General features: G+C 38.5%; 1 pseudogene; it reads right to left on the reverse strand.

The window, feature by feature from the left end:
• Nucleotides 1-17,198: 17,198 nt before the first annotated feature.
• On the reverse strand, nucleotides 17,199-17,324 carry LOC112540532 (U4 spliceosomal RNA; annotated as a pseudogene).
• Between the last annotated feature and the right edge of the window lie 450 nt (nucleotides 17,325-17,774).

Raw genomic sequence — 17,774 nt, forward strand, 5'->3', positions numbered from 1 at the left:
CAACTCCAGGATCATTATGACTCATCAGACCAGTGAAACCAACATGTTACTGAAATGCTAAATAAATGAGAACTGGCAAAGGAGCTTTATTGTGTAGGAAGTTGTAAAGATTTGTTGCTATTATTAATCATATATAAGATTCTCAGATATTGGCTGAACTTTGAGCCTTAATAATGGCAACAGCAATGATAAGCATCATTGCTTATACCAAGCATATGTCATGCATTGCAAACTTCTGCTTGATTAGAGGTAGTATCAAGATCATGATACAGCCATGATTCACTAATGGGATTACTTCATGCACCAGTGCTGCTGACTTCTGCAATAGTACCTCCCCTCTAGAGAAGTGAGAGTTTCTATGTTACTACAGTCACAGAAACTACTTGTATTTGCCAATGGCTGCATATAATTCTGAGTCTATCAGATGAAGTCACAGATGTTCTGAATAATAATAATAGGAGTTCTAATTTTAGCATGCTAATTTTGTATATACCCACCAGTTCATAGTATAGGATCCAGGTATATGATCCTCCTCTTACCGGTACAATGTAGGCCTAACTTGGCTGCTTTACTATACAGTAGCTACAATTTGCAGTGCTTTTCAAGAACAATGTAATCTTACAGATGTGGTTTCCTACCATGTATAATGTGCTTGTTCCGCTTTTGTGAAGACATTAAGACATTTAAGACATTTATATGAAAGTATATGAAGTATGAAATATGGCAAGTAGGTGCATCATAAATTAAACAAGCAAAAAATTACATATCTCTATTTACTGAACTCCAAGCTTCCTCTACTGCCACAGTTACGTTTGTCAAATAAACAATTGCTGTATTCAAAAATCTTGCAAGCCAAAATAGGGTTTGTTTGTTTTTCCTTTACTATATCATCTGAATGCAGTCATTGTGGTTTGTAAATCATTATTTATATCATAGCATATTTGAAAATAGCCAATTTTGGTTTATACAACATACTATTATAAACAAACCATATCTTGAGGATACATGAGGATAGAAGTTTCTTTTTTAAAAAAAAACCCCATTCCTACTCTAATCTACTATCTCTTATTATAAGATAAAGAGTTTTATCTGCAATGCCCAGTTACCCCATTGCCAGAACAGGCAGGGAATTGTTTCTGGAAGGCAGAAATGGAAACATCACCCTCTGTTCATTTCTCTCTCACCTTCAAAATGACCTCAAGGCATGTTTCTCTGTTCCTTTTCAGACACACACTTTTCCCTCTTATGTTGCCTCAAGTGCACCTGTCCACTTGGACTAGAGTGCTTTGATTGGTTGTAGGCTAACCACAGCAATTCACTGGCTACTTTGCGGAGTGAGGACTGCCCTTCATCCCAGCCAGTGCTTATGTACTTAATAGGCTGTATGCTTTCATTTACTAGTAGTGCTGAAATATCAAAGTGGTTAAGATCTTCGCTTAGAATAGCAAAGGTTGCCAGTTCAAAACTATTCAGGAAAATAAAAACTGCAATTAAAAATTTTGAAGGGTTTTCAAACTGGCAATCTTTGCTATGCTAAGCAAAGATCCCAACCACTCTGCTATTTCAACAATACTGGTAAATGGAGAGTGCATTGTGGAAAGAAGGAATTTTTAAAGCTGCTTGTTGTGCCTGAGTGCATCTGCATTTTGATGCTGTATATATGAAATGTGTTGTTGTTGTGTGTGTATGTGTGCACATACATACAGGAAGGAGAATAGCAGTTGCTTTCCTGGAAGAGAAAGGTAGGAAAGCAAAGCATCTATTTTGCAAGCTGTTGCCAAAGTGTCTTAGTTCAGAAAGATTTTCTTAAGCTGGTTTAGAGTTATGTCAGCTTGAGCACAGGAGCAGAGCAGCTTAAAAGGTAATATGTCCAACAGTAGGATAACTTACTTTATTTCTGTCCACTATTTGACTTCTACTACATTATTACAAATGTCTTGAATCTGGTCCTTTCAAAATATGTTTGGACTATAATTCCTAGTATTGTACATTTCACAGAATGGGCATGCTGGCTAAGAATTCTGGGAGTTGAATTTCTAACATCTGGGGGACAGAAGGATGAGGAAGGCTATATTAATACCACATTTTTCAAATTTGCATGATGAACTTAAGCATTCTCCAAATTCATGAACACACGCACACACACATGGAAATGGGCTGAGATGTAGGCTATAAATTGTTGCGATATAATGCAGCGATAAGCAGAGTTTTAATCTTAAAACCTGCTTTTGATACTAGAATTAGCCTTGAAATATGTAAAATGAGTAAAAAAATTGGAGATCTTGAGTGCATGCCACATCCATTTTACATGCCACACAACAATTATAACTACCCCTAAAATTAAGGACAGTCATTTGGAATCTGACTTTTTCGATAATTAAAGTATCAGTCAGCTACAATCTTCAGCTACAGTTGCTTGTTAATTCAGGGAAATTTGCACCCTGCACTCTCTCCCTGACCTGTGTGGCACCATTTGTGCACCCCTGAGCACCCTCCCTGACCTGTGCTGTACCCCCACACACCTTCCCAACTTGTGCTGCAGCCCCGTGCACCTTCCCTGGCCTGCATGGCGCTCTTGTGCACCATCCCTGACCCATGCAGCACCTCTTGAACACCCCCACATACCCACTCCTACCCTCCCCCACACCCCCACCCACCCCCTCGCTCTCTCCCCCACCTGACAGAAGCCACTTATCTGCCTGTGGGCCTGGGACTTGCAACTTCCTGTTGGCTTCCCCACTGACTTTGGTTGTAGGAAGCCAGCAGGAAATTGCCTTGCCTAACGATCATGGGATTCAGTTAATGACAACAACTGGGACTGTAGGGATTGCCGTCACTAAGCGATGTGGTTGCGCTTTATGATTGCATCGCTTAGCGATGGGAACTCCAGTCCCAATTGCTGTCGTAAGTCGAGGACTACCTGTAATCAACTTGTGGCCTTGTTATTAACCAAATAATGATATTAGACAATTTGACACAAAGCATTAACTTTTCCAATTCCCAGTTGGATAATCACAGCATAGAACTTTCCTGTGACCCTCAACGTAACTATTCTTGGGTTATTTGTAGCTTATTTTTATTTTCCCAGAAGAAGCTAAAGTGATAGAGTCATTATTGCATTAATTCATTTCTAATATTCTAGATATTGCTGATCCCCCATAAGAAGTGGGTAACAAAAAATTAAATGAACAAGGAATGGTTGCAACCACCGAGGTATAGGAAGCAAACAACACATTAAGGGTATTTAGTGAGAAGCCACATCAAATTAAAATTGGTGGATATACAGAGAAAGAGACTAGTGTCATATAAGGTAAATGACTGTGCTAAAATTCTGATTAAGTCTCAAGTCAGAAGCATCAGCACTGCTGCTAATTTTACTAAAAAAATAAATAAATCCCTGATTTAGTCTCTTGTTTGAACTATCAACTGATGACAGATAGCTTACAATTAAAAAAAAAATGGAAAGTAGGAATGATGAAACTTTGAATACATTCCTAGAAGGTGTAATATAGTTTAAGCATGCAATTGCCATGTGTGTATGGACAATTGCTCATTTCTATAGTATATTTTACTCAAACCAGATATTCAGAGTTTTATTCTAATATAATTTCCCAATAAAAAAACATAATACATGTACAACTGGGTTACTAGACCTGGGCTGTAGGAATCCAGATGATCTTTAGATGGCAGAAAAGAGCCATAGAAAAAAACTATTTGCTGCTGTCCATTGGCCATTCTGTATTTTGCAGCCCAGATCTGATAGGCCTAAGCTTATGTGAATTATACTGAACCTGAAAGATGAAAATCTTGGTGATTAGAAACCGTTTTGGAAAAGTGCAGTCTCCATGCTTTTCCTTTCCTTTTACTGAATATTCAGAAAGTCCAGTAAGATTCATCGATTTGGTTTGCCTCATTGCAATAAAGTGATTTGTTCAGCTTTAGCTTAGGATGCTGTGTGAATCCAGCCTTTGTGATTTTCAATCCATGACTTAGTGTCCTGTGTGAAGCAAGCCAATTATGGCTTATATAACAATCCATGGTTAAGTAAACTATGACTTAATTTGATGTGTGAATACAATCCTTGACTTCAGTTAATGGAAGGTTTGAGAGAAGGTTCTTTAACACTTCTTAGTTATCCATATGCCCTGTTCTTTCAGGAAAACATTTTGCAAAGTTAAAATGGGAGAAAAATGTTCCTGAACTGGAAAATTACTATAAAAGATATGGCTACTAATATTTATTATTTCTCTCTTAATAATATAGCAGGGAGCACTTTGGTGAAAAGGAGTGAAATAAATTTAAATATTCAGTGACACTTTTAAAACAGTTTCTTAAAATAGTATTTGTGTTGTCATTTATCACTAAAGACATACAGTATAGGCATTTTCATCATGACAATGCAGTGTATCTTAGAGGAACTTTGGCTGCAGTACATAATAACTGAATTTTTTGGTCTATAAAATCAATTTAAAAACCTGTAAAACCCAATGCCAGACTCCTTTCTTAGGCAAATTAAACAGTCCTTCTATGAGGTTTCCTAGTGGCAGATTTTTTTGTTGTTTGGTTTTCAGAGTTGATGACAGCAAAATAAAATATCCCAAGTAAAGCATAATCCCATCAAGGGTAAACATTAGCAGTGCTGTGTGATGCCATTGGTTGATAATACTCTGTGATTCTGGGAAGGGATTTAACTACGAAGGATATAGTAGCTATCAGTGGTTATTCATCAGCAAACTCTTTTTTGGAGTGATTCATCTGAACATAAATGAATAAGATATTTATAAGTGAAACAGACTTTGAATTAAGATGTAGGCTCAAAAACACTGGAACTGATTTTTTAAAAATATACTGTACGCTTTTTATGGGTTTCCTGGGGCAGAAAACAGCCATTTATTCATAGCATACTAAAAATTACCTCTTCCAGGGGCTCAATGGAATACATGCAGAGAACTTCCTTTTGAGCAGGAGGAAAATACAAATGAAATTTGGGGGTTGATTTATAATGTCCTAAAAATGTTGTTCTGCAATAACCATTTGAACAGGTAGCAGAATTAAAACTTTAACAGACAGAATATATCTGTAAGCTTTTTTCTATCAGTCTGGGAAAGAACATTTTTATCATGATAAGAGAATGGACTGCTCTTTGCAAAACCAAATCTGCCCCCTTGCAAAGATACACAAAGCAAGGTACATAAAATCACAAACAGTACACAAAATCATGAAAGGGAAGCTGTTTATCTTCAGTGAGAAATTATCGATCATCTCCTTAAAATGTAAAGCCCCAAAGGGGCATGTCAGAATCATATAGAGCAGTTATTGCTATAGCTTATAATAATACTCTGATAAAAGCTATTCAAAATAATTTTTTCCTGCTCTAGCAGCAAAGAAGGTACAATATACATATTCCTTGACCTCAAGGTTGTATCACAGGTGAGATTAGAAAATTAGGTTTAGCTTTCCATTTCTCAGGAAAGAAATCCCTTAATTTCTGCAATACTGCTAGATTCATTTTTTATTTATAGACAGTGATTTTAGATCTAAAAGGCTAGAATTTTTGGAACATGGCAAGACAATATATTCCTAATATGACAGCAATAAAATCAGTAGTGTTGATTTTTACCCACATGAATTTATCACTGGTAAGTTATATAATTTAAGTAACATAAATGCTTAAATTAAGCATTTTAAAAGTATAATAGTGTCAGAAATACATTTAGACTGAATAAATGCAGTGAATATTTTTGATTCCATTTTGCCTGACTTGTCACGTTCAGGAAATGAAAAACCTTTTTGTAGGTTTCCTAAAAGTGGGATTGGATATAATCTCGACAATTCATTCTAAGAGTCACAAATAAAACACAAAGACGATAGGCTGCATCTCTCTGTTATACAGTACAGCTTATAATAATATTTTCAGTTAGTAGACTGATGTACATAAAGTTCTTTGTGTTTCATCCCACTTTCCTGCAAAGTTCCCAGCCTTATTCTGCCTTGAATTTCAAAGGCTGGCTGGAATTGATTGGCTGCCAGAATCCCTTATGCTGCTAACATCATACTTGAGTTCCACCTGCTAGGAACTGATGTAGGATAGTTAGAGCTATTGCTACTGTACATTAGCACAACTGCACCATTATATAAGGCCAGCATTAGGCAACAAACTATTAGGCGTAGCAATCAAGAGTAGAAAATCAGATGTGATGTAGCAACCCATTTGTATTGGAGATATCCTCTTATGCCAGCACAATAGGCACATCCTCCATACCCAGTAAAGTAACCTTTCCCATACAGTTTATGTCATTTGTGTGATGATAATATGATGTGTGTGATGTCCCCTTGCCCCCTTCCCCCACTCCAGATGCCCCTGTCCACTTGCAGGGATGTCTGCAAGGGGTTTAAAAAGTCAAGATGGCATCCATGATCGTATGCAATGCACAGAAAAAGGGGACAAGCTTTGATTGCACCGTCAGGCTACCACCCTGATTTTTTCGACCACCTCATGGATGCCCCTGTCTACGTGTCCACCTCTAAATTAGGCTAAATGCTAATGCTGACTAAATGAGCCCACCTGACAACACTGACAAATTTTTGTATGTCAGATTTTGCCACCATAAATTTGCCTTCCTTTTCCACCACTTCAGTACAATACTGTCATTTACATTTTTAGAATTATAAACTTTCTGTACACAGAAAGAAGATATATAATCTAGTTATGAACTTTAATATCTGTAAGACATTTGAGAGTAACACATTTCAAATGGAGTGTTAAAGGCAAATAAAGTTTGCACCGGAAAATGTGATTTCTGTGAGACAAGGCGTCTGCAGTGCTGCGATAGGCATATTATGCTGTCACTTCTTAGCTGAGTAGAATTACATTCTCCTTTTTTGCCAAGCTCAGATATGTGAAGAGGCCTTATCTCTATTTCCTGAAAAGGCTTCAAGCAAATATTTTATTTAAAAATAAAAAAAGATGACTGAAGAATATTTTGAGCGGTTAAAAGCTTCCTTCAGCTCAATTCAAAAGATTGTTGTCTGACAAAAGGATAAATTGGAAAGTCTGTAACATGCTTCAACCCCCCAAGAAAGCCTTTACAGATGCTTTTCTTTTGTCAGCCATGCAGCAGTAATGACAGTGACTGTGGCAGGGTGAATTAATTTGTGTCTCAGGGAGGGATTGTATGAAATTATCCAAATATGGTGCCTGGGTTTTGTTTTGTTTTGTTTTGTTTGTGATACCAGGGTAGAATCTCTGCCCTCTTAACTGTATGTGTTCAAATTTCTGATAAATCAAGTTATCTGCCTTCATTTAGCCTGTCTAGCTCAGCCTTCTGCAAATAATACTCTCTGAGTGTGTTGGAATCCATCACTTGTCTCCAGCATAGCTGACTGTGTGGGAATACATTGGACCAGCCAATCATGGATGGCAGATTTGGGATGAGTTGCAGTTACCAGATCAGCATCTGTACCAGCCTTTAGTAGGTTCAGGCCTGTGTAGTGTTTGGCTTGGAATCTGATGGGAATGCCAGGTGAAGCTACCTGCACTCCGTCATGGGAGAATATACTGCAGCTAAAGCAATTATAACCCCATGCCTCTATTGCCGTATTTTTAAAACTTCTGATTATCTAATGCTTCAGATAGTCATTATTATCATTATAATTATTGGTTTACTCATAGTTAACATGTTGTACACACATTATCTAATTATTTTAACTATGTATTAAATAAGCCATAGTGACTGTGATTCACCTAATGCACTCAGCCATCAACTGGTTTATAAACAAAAATGACTGTTCATATATTAACCAGTCACTCATAACAAATATACACAAACATGCATGTGTATATATAGGCTTAATGCAATGCTTTTATAAGTGGAGAGACTTCTGTTTGAAATCCTATAATGGTTGGAGGTAATTTGGTGAAAGGAAACAAGAATTGGAGAAAGAAATGTCTCCTACTGTCAGGCCTAGCCCAAGGAACTCCAGGAGACCATGCAGATTCAGTTCAGCAATGTTTATTAGCTACGACCTCTAGCAAGAATCTTCCTAGACTGAAACTTAGTTCCCACACTCAGCCAGTGAAAACAGAGTGAATTCCTCAGGAAGGTGCCAGCCTCATCCTCTTATCTCTTCCTCACCCCTCAGGAGACGAAAGAGGATGTTTCCCTCCCTGAGTGTGGCCTTCATAATTCCATTCCATCACACCTACCTACCATTCCACTGATTGAAATGATCTTCCTCCATAGTGTAGTTAAAAGTTTCATTACATTTTCCTGGATGTCAGATGTAGTTGCCGCTTAAAAAAATATGGCTTATGATTCTCAAAGGTTCAAATACCCATCAGGTCAAAACAGCTGGTGGACCCTGCACTTAGCCATAGTGTGACTTGTTTGACTAGGGTTTAGGTTAATCTGCTGTATGCTGTAATGGATAAGGAAAACCAGTGTATATATTGGTTAAGGTGCTGGAATAGGACCAAGGTTACCCAAATTCAAGTCCACCCTTAGTCACAGAAATTCACTAGGTGAGTTTGGGTCAGTTGCTCTTAGCCCAACCTAACTCACATAGTGGTGATGGTGGTGGTGGTGGTGGTGGTTAGGGTAAATTGAAGAAAGATTCCTATGACTACTGCAATGCGCTCTACATGGGGCTACCCTTGAAGAATATCCGGAAGCTTCAGCTGGTCCAGAATGTGGCCGCGTGAGCAATTTTTGGGGCCCGAAGGACCCATATAACACCTCTGCTCCGTGAGCTGCATTGGGTACCAGTTTGCTTCCGGGTCCAATTCAAGGTGTTGGTTATCACCTTTAAAGCACTACATGGCATGGGGCCAGGCTACCTGAAGGACCGCCTCGCCCCCACAATCTCTACCCGTCCCACCCGATCTCACAGAGAGGGCATGCTTCGGATCCCCACAGTAAAAGAACTTCGATTAGCGGGGTCCAGAAGGCGGGCCTTCTCTGCTGTGGCCCCTGCCCTTTGGAAGATCTTGCCCCCGGAGGTGAGACAGGCCCCCTCACTCCAGGCCTTTCGGAGGGACTTGAAGACCTGGCTCTGCCATCTGGCCTGGGGCAGGGAGGGAGGATATCAGAAGTGGGGTTGGCTAGCCCCTTACTGGTATGCTGTGCCCCCAGTGGCCTCTTGGATTTTTTAGTTGTTTATTTTTCTAATGTTTGGTTTTATAACTTTTAATGGTATTTGTTTTTTAGTGTGTTGTAAGCCGCCCAGAGTCCCCCATTGTGGGGAGATGGGCGGGGACAAATTAAATAAATAAATAATAAAATAAATAAATAAATGTAAACTGCCTTGCATTGCTGCCGAAAAGGCAGAATACAAGTCAAATAAATCGGGTAAGCCTGTTTGGTTTTTTTAAAAAAAAACTTTTATTGAAGATTATATAAAACAGATAAAACTAATACAAACATCAAATACAAAAATAGATTTAAAAAAAGATAGTGCAAAGAAAAAAAATCCCGCACCAAAAAAAGGTAGTAAGAAGAAGAAACTCCCCCCTTCATCCCCAGCAAGTATATACAACATTAACAATTTATCACCATCTCTTAAAATACTACCAAATACAGCCGTGTTAAAAAGAAAGTACACTCTCTTTGAGTTCTATGGTTTTACATATCAGGACATAATAAAAATCATCTGGTCCTTAGCAGTTCTCAAAAGTAGGTAAATACAATCTCAAATGAACAACAACACATGACATATTATACCACACATCATAAGTTTTCTCAGGCTGCGTTGGTCTGCAACTTCCATTATCCCAGATCAGCATAGGCAGATATGATGGGAATTTGTGAAACTGTAAATAGAAGTATAGAACATTGTAATCCTGGAGTTGGAAGAAGGAAGTTCAGTTTAATAGGATGCAAGCTATTGCCAGTGTACTAAATCTATGGATGCTGTATTAATTTTGCCATTAGCTATGCTGGCTGGCAATTCTCAGAGTTCTTCTCTTGACACTCCCTGGAAAATGGCAGATGAGAAGGCTGCTCTGTTTACCAAGCTTCACTTCACAAGACTGACCTATCACTAAGGCTTATATGAACCCATCAATACAGGAACTGACTCCTTTATTCTTGCTATTGTTCTTAAAGGCTCTAAAAATATATCTCCTAAAAATCCAAACTCTTGAGTGGGTTTGTCAGTCAAAAGCAGCCAAGATGCAGTGTCTAGCACTGTATGCTTCCCCTTGTCTTCCTTACAGATGGTAATAGATATTTGTTCTCTATTGGGGAGGAGCAGTAAATCCCCCTCCCTGGTCTTCCCCAAGTCTCGCGGGAATGGGATACCTGCTTTAGGGAAGGAATGAGAGGCACAGCTTGGGGAACAGCATGAGGTGGCAAAGGCCAGCAGTGTGGAGCTTGGGGCAGCATTTCTTAGTGGCAGTAGCAGTGCTGGGACTGAAGTTGAGGCCTGGGGGTGGTGGCAGCTGGTTGAGGCTGCTGAAGGCCTTGGGCCTCTACTTCAGCCCCAGCCCAGGCTTTGCCGCTGATGACTGCCACTGTGCAGGGTGGCCAAAAGGGCATAGATGGGGGGAGATAGGCGGGTGGGGAGAGTTGCAGTGCCCCTGCAGTCGTAACCGCTGCTGGGCTGGGTGAGGCTTCCAGGGATGGCTGCAGCTTTGCGCTGCATTGCAGCAGCACCCAAAACTTGCACATGGCCTGCGCCAGGCCTCCCAGGGCCTCCCCCACCCCTGAGGCACCCCCATACTCCTTACCTGGGATTCCATCCACTTAACAACTCACAATTCTTGCTTAACTACGGTAGCTGGGAGTGCCGAGATTGTGGTCACTAAGTGAAGCAGTCACGTGATAATTTGCTTAACGACCACATCACTTAGTGACCTAAATTCGGGTCCCAGTTATGGTCATTGAACAAGGACTACCTGTAGCTGAAAACCAGTTAACAAGCAGTTTTCAAAAGTGATTAGAAAAGTATGCAAATTCAGTGTCATTAAAGGCACTGACTGTGGTTTGAGCAAGATAGCCATATTCCTTTGTCTCCCAGACCTCTAAACCTTCCAGAGATTGCTGTCTTATGGTCTCCTCACAAGGGACTTCTGGGGAAGACATGGTGAACTGAAGACAGAACTGTCGACCGTGGTGGAATGAAGCGCTGGCAAGCAGACTGGCTCCTCGTAATTCCTCTCCGAACAGGAAGAGGACTTGAGATCTCCCACAAGGGCCAGCCACTTTCTTTTTGAAAAAGTACATAGACAACTGATTTGAAGCATATCAGTACTTTTCTCCAGTCTCACTAATCTAATATTGCCCTTCAGGTTAACTAAATGGCAGCATATCCTAGACAACGAGGAAGAGAGAGGTGAATGTCTGAATTCAATGCAGTATTTTCATTTTGAAAAGTGACATAAACCACAATATTTAAAGTTTGAAATCACTAACCTTTACAAAGATCATCAATCTTGTGGGGGAGGGGGCATGGTGGGTACATTTGTGATTTTGAAAACAAACCATGGCTGCTCTTGAAAGATGGCTGGTTGGGGAAGGAGGAGGATAAGGTGGCAGTTTCCCATTCAGATTGGAAGATAACCAGTTACAAAGTGTTAGTTTGTAAGCATGTTACTTGACATCCATCTTTCTGTTTATCTTTTGTTCCTTTTCTGGGCATATAGGAACTTGGCTGGTAGCTGTACCACATTTTATTTTGCTAAAAAAAAAAATGGTGAGAAGAAAAAACAGGCAGCATACATGTAATTCCACTCACTGGGAGTTGGGCGGCATATAAATGTAATACGATGATGATGATGATGATGATTATATACAACAATGTGAAATCACAGCTGCCAGCTCTTTCGCTGGTGTTGGCCTTCATTCTCATCGAGTTCTTCCCAAGAACCTAGGATGTCATAATATATTGGCATAGTATAGGTGCAGAACGAAGCAGTGTGGTCTTTTATAATTGACAGATGGAAATTTTGTCAATGTGCAGATTTTCTAAGTGCTGTCCAAAGCTTATTATATTATTGTTGGTCACACAGTCAGCCAGATGTTTAGACTGGATTTTGCATTTTTATCCACCTATCGAGTCCTTCCCAAGGATCTGGGATAGGCAGATGTTGTTTGATGGTATTAAAAGTATCATCGCTGTTGTTGTTGTTATTATGGCTTATTGGGCCAGTTCTTCACTAACTACTCCAAAGCAATTGCTAATTTGTGATTTCAGTCTTAGCTGGGAAATAGGCACATCAAATGCTAATTTACCACATTTTTTAAAAGTAACATTTTTTATGAATTCCTGACCAGAAAAACAATCCATATACTTGTAAATGGTTGCACTGATAAACATGACTAAATATTGCAAAATCCCTATTAGTCCAATACCTTTATTAATCCCATTAAAGGTCAATTCTCCAGCTATCTTTATAAGAGAGGTTAAAGCAGACTGGGAGAGGACAAATAGAGTGAAGGATAAAAAAAATAAGCACATTTCATTCATGAGGTTTAAATTAGCTTAATCTACCCAAACTTAATAATTTCAGGATCAAGTCAATTGGTTTCTTCTCCACATGTTTTTCTAATGTTTGCCTGACCAGTAGTTCTGTAGATCTGATATTTTTTCATTTTTGTGGGCTTTGAGTTGGGTAATTAAGGCATTGCCCTATTTGTACTCCTTGCTCCCTAATTCTGGATTTATTTTCTTAAGACCAATGTAACAACTATTGTCTATTATGCATAAACATACTCCTTGGTGAAACTTGTAGTGTATTTATATTCAGATTTATACAATTTAATACAGAATAATAAACAGTTTTAAAGCTTTCTCAGCTGTTTTCATCTAAAATACAACAGATACTATTTTCCATTCTGAGGACAAAACCAGCCACTCAGACAGATCACAGAATTTGGTTTTTGGACAAAACTCTTATGCAAATCAAGAAAGAGCTTGTAGGACTTTGTTTGGATTCAGAATAAACTCAGTGCTTTTGAATTTCATGTAACTGGCACAATAAAGCTGTTATTCTAAGGTTATAAATGTAAAAAGTCACAAAAGCAAAATAAAAATAGTGGGATATTTCTTGAATAAAGAGATTTAATAGAAATCAAAGCCCTTGCACATTGTTAGGAAAGACTGTGCTTTAAAGTATATGCTTTAAAAATGTAGGCCAGCAGTAGTGAAAACAGCACATCTTAGCATGGTGCCTTTAAATAAAAAAATAAAACAGTGGCTCTGTAAATTATCCTTAACTGAAGGTAAAATACAACCAAATGCATTTTTTTTCATTCAGCTCACTTTTATACTTCCTCTTTTCTTTGTCAGAATTTATTCTTAATAAATGAACATTGAAAGACAGCAGAAATGATAGCACCCTAAGGACATATGTGGGGTGATATGAAATGCAGCTTGTGCTTACTGGAAAATTTCAGGTGAGCATAAAGAGATTTATATCACATGATGTTGCACCTAACTTTGGTATGATATTGGATAAATAAAGTAGGCTACATGTTTGCATATTTTCAAAGTAGGGCTTTGAAAAGATAACTATCTAGAACCTTGAAGTCACTATCACTAATCAGTATAGCTCCAACTTCTGCCACACATTTCAAACATATATTTGTGAATATATTGTGAAAAATTATACTTCATAATTTTTATTGTTCATTAACATAAATGATGTACAACTTTGTCTAGGTGGGGCCAAACATGGCCGTTGCATGATTCACTTACAGTTAAAGTAAATTCCAATTAAATTTAGTTAACCACACTAGTTAATGTGGTTACTTTTCACTCATAATTTCCCCTTTCTGTTACATTAACAATTATAATTTGGTAACCTTCTTGGGGGTGTCTGTGTCAGGCTTCCTCACCAGAACTCAACAATAAATAACAGATCTTCTAATAGATCACAACTTATCTTATCTTGGTGGGATTTGGAAGAGGGCTCCCAGGCATAGTATGCCTAGATCAGAATCTTTATTGTAGACAAGGATGAAGCCACACACAACATTGTCCACTGCTGGTAAGAAGATGTAACTGAATTGTACATGTTCAGGGGTTTAAATTAGTAGCTTATTCCTTCCATGCTTCCATATCTTAATATGGAAGCTTGGTGTGATGTTTGACTTTGAACCAAATTGTTTGTATAATGGCCATCTTTGACCTGGGAACCACTGACCCCTGCCTCAAACATCACAATCAGGGGGCCAAACCCAAAGATTTTTTGCCCACATGAAGTCCTGGGACTCATGTTCTGTATCTATAATTGAGAGAGAGAGATAATACAAATGTTGCTGCCTTGAATCACCTTAGGTTAGTCTGTGACTCATTAATTCAAATTAAGAATAGAGAATTTTGTTTTGGCTGCTTTTTCATTTTCCAGATGATTATGCAATTTTTAATAGAGCCATCCTTCAAATTCCATACTTTCTCAGATTTTGCAATGCTGTTCTCAGCTGAAAATATACATACAAAAAATACTATAAGGCAAAGGTGTGTACAGAAATGTATATTTCAGGAAAATATATGTATTAAAGTTAGTATGAATTTTTTCTGGAGTTTTTTAAATGCAGAATTGTATGGATATTTGCAAAAATAAATTTGTGAGCAAACTCATGCAAAAATGAATTGGATTCAGTTTTCTTAATGCTGAGCCACCAATTGAAGATTATTAGTAAGGTATAATGAGGTCTCTTTTTTAAAGACTATTGACAGAATGGGAAAATCCATTGTAGACTAGAGCCAGTGGTGGATGGGAACAAAGGCTAAAGTGGGGACAATGCTCATAGTTTTCTACAATGCTTTTGCTCTGTACTATCTTGTGCTTTGCTACTCTCCCCTGTCTATGTATTGGGGGACCAGATAGTTCTGGAATGTAAGAATGGGTCTGCTACACCAAGATATAATCCTGAAGCCTGCATGTATTTCATCAGAGGTACAGAGATTGTGGTCCCAGGTCATGTACTAAGTGCAAACTCCAGAGACCTTGAAAAGTTTCCATTTTACTTTTAGTTTCCATTAAAACATTTCTGAATTCTATCTCCTTAAGTTGATATTGCATTAATGGCACCTATTCATATTACGTGTTGCATTACAATAAATTAAAATGACACTTAAATGCAATTAAATGCAATTGCTTTTCTTCTTGGCTAGATTTTATTTTGTGGAAAGTGGCCTCTGAGGCACCCCTCAGAAACCACATGCATCCTTGGCCTTATCGTTTGCCCATTTCTGAACTATTGGATAAATAGTCTGAGTCAGCATAAGGCAGCTGGTATGTTCTGAATGGCTCATGGATCTCTTGTAGAACCTTCCCCAACATCTCCTTGAAGTAAATTAACATTCACAAGGATGCTGTTTGGACCCTTCCCAAAGGAGGAAAGTAGATGGCAATTGCTATGAGGGACACACTTAATAATAGAATATTAAAAAAAAAAAGTCAAAACATTGTTTAAAGAAGAGAAAATATATTTTAACTGAGAGAGAGATTTACATTATATATGCTGGAATTACTGTTTTTATACCTAACCTGAGGATCAAAAAAAAAAAAAATGAATTGCTTTTGTCAGAACAAATGATTGGTGATAGGTAGAGAGTCTTCAGTATGCTTATGACCAAAAGTTTCAAAATCACTCTTCAGTGAGTCTAATTTCTACTGATTGAGGCTAATTGTTCAAAAACTGAAATAACTATTTGGGCTGTGAGATGCTTAGCTGTATATTCAGCTGAGCCACCCTGTAAAAACATCTCCCAGTCCTGCCTCCAAGTTGCCTTGTCATCTATGGATGCACAAGGTGAGTTACAAAAGAGGGGTAGATGGAGAGGCTGGGAGAGGATTCGACTACTTGCTTAGGTCATCTTTTAGGGAAGCTGAAAGGTCTGACAGCTGTTGTTTTTCTATTTCTGTTTGCAAATACCATTCAAGCACCTCAGTTCTGTTGGAGATAGAAGTAGAAGTAAAGGTAGGAATTGATTTACTTACAACTTCTGCTGGCAGAAGGAATTCCTCAGTTGTTGACAGTTTGGCTAATTTTGAGGGAAATTGCCTTCTAGGATGGGCTCGGTGGTTTTTCTTCCTTTTGCCTGTCCTACCTAGGAAGATTACCTCATGAGCCTGTAATTTCCTCTCCTTCCTTTCCTTTCTGCCTTCTCTGCTGCCTTTCTTGGCAGCAGTTGTTTGGATAGTTTGGACAGTTAATATAACCTATGTTATCCTATAAACAGCAAACAATGACCAAAGGCAGGGAGCACATACACGTTGGACTTAACCAATCATCGCCTTGGTTCACCCCCCTGCAGTGATTGATGATAATCAAACACCTATTCAAAAAAGTTTGAGAAAAATGAGAAAAAAATCACAATTGTATGTTTGGCACAATTTAAAACAAAAGTTTTTACCTTGAATCATTTATTTTTTGTGGGATGAAAGTTTTGAAACCAGCAGCACTTCTTTTTCAGATTTGCGGGGGCATGGGGAATCCTTAGTTGTGCATCACTCTCTGGAACTAATTATTTATAGCAGAATTGTTTATAGACCCTGATTTTTTTGCAGCCTGTGAAAGGACATGGAGATTTCCAAATCCTACTGCAAGCATGGGCTTGCAGATCCGCTAAGGATTTGTTTTTGGGACTGCCAGCTTTTTGACCACAGAAGTCAACATGGCCAGCAAAGAAATACAGAACACTTAATACTTAATTCTTAATATTTAATACAGAAAACTCCTTAATCTCACAACACATGGACAGGCTTAACTGTAGTTTCAACTGGGAAACTATCAGCATCTTAGACCAAGCTAAATCCTAAAATGTGAGGGAATTCCTGGAAGCTTGGTATTTGGACAAGGCAGCCATCAACAGGCACATAGAGATAAACAACATTTACACACTATTCAGAAGAGACAATAAAAAGGAAACAAAAAGACCAGAACACCTCCTCCTCCTGGGTGTTATCAACACCCAGATAAGCAGGCATTAACACCAGGATCAACACCTGACAAACAGCAAACAACAGCCTAATCAAGGAACTACCAAGGAGGAACCCCACCACCACCACCATTGACAGGGCAAACTATATATAAATAGAGAGCAAACCCCACTTCCTTCTAGCACCAATGATATTACTTAGCCAGGTAATGAGATGTCTGCAAGAAAACAACCAAGCTCAGAGAACCCCAAGGAGTCCACAGAATACTTTACCTTTTTGCTGCCATGGGCGATCATCCAGTGTTCTGCAAGTGGTTATCCTACTGTTAAAAGATATTTTGAGTTAGTCAAGACAGAATATTAAGAAAGTTTTCAATTAGCAGTAACTATGCCTTGGATAAACCTCACTGACTATAATACTGCCACTGTGCAAAGATCATGTAAGATGATATGGCATGACATCTGCATTCCAAATAGCTCACCACTATCATGTCTTTCATTTTGCCTGCTGAAAATGTTCTGTTGCATCAGTAGATCTAGAAGATAAGTTGGGTCTGGATATTTATGCTGCTTTGTATCTCACATCCACGGTTACATGATAATAGTAATTTACTCAAGGCTGAGTAGATAAATGGCAGATGAGGAAAGGAATGTAAATGAAAATAGAGTCTGAAAAAAAAAAGCTTGCCTGTTTAGTTTCACTTTCAGCAGGAACACACAAAAGAGAAGTCAAAATCCAGTCTGAAGTTCAGAGAGCCAAGCCAGGTTTGTCAACTAGTCCAAAAGTCAGAATTTCAGGGTTTTTTACACAAGCAGAATACATAGGAATGACATGCCAGAGCAGGAGATCAGACAGTTGTTTCCAAAGAGAAACATGAGCCAGGGCT

The sequence above is a fragment of the Python bivittatus genome, unplaced genomic scaffold (genome assembly GCF_059951505.1).
Source record: "Python bivittatus isolate LINGU-HERP-01145 unplaced genomic scaffold, Pbiv_v1 ctg000070_np1212, whole genome shotgun sequence".
Lineage (NCBI taxonomy): Eukaryota > Metazoa > Chordata > Lepidosauria > Squamata > Pythonidae > Python > Python bivittatus.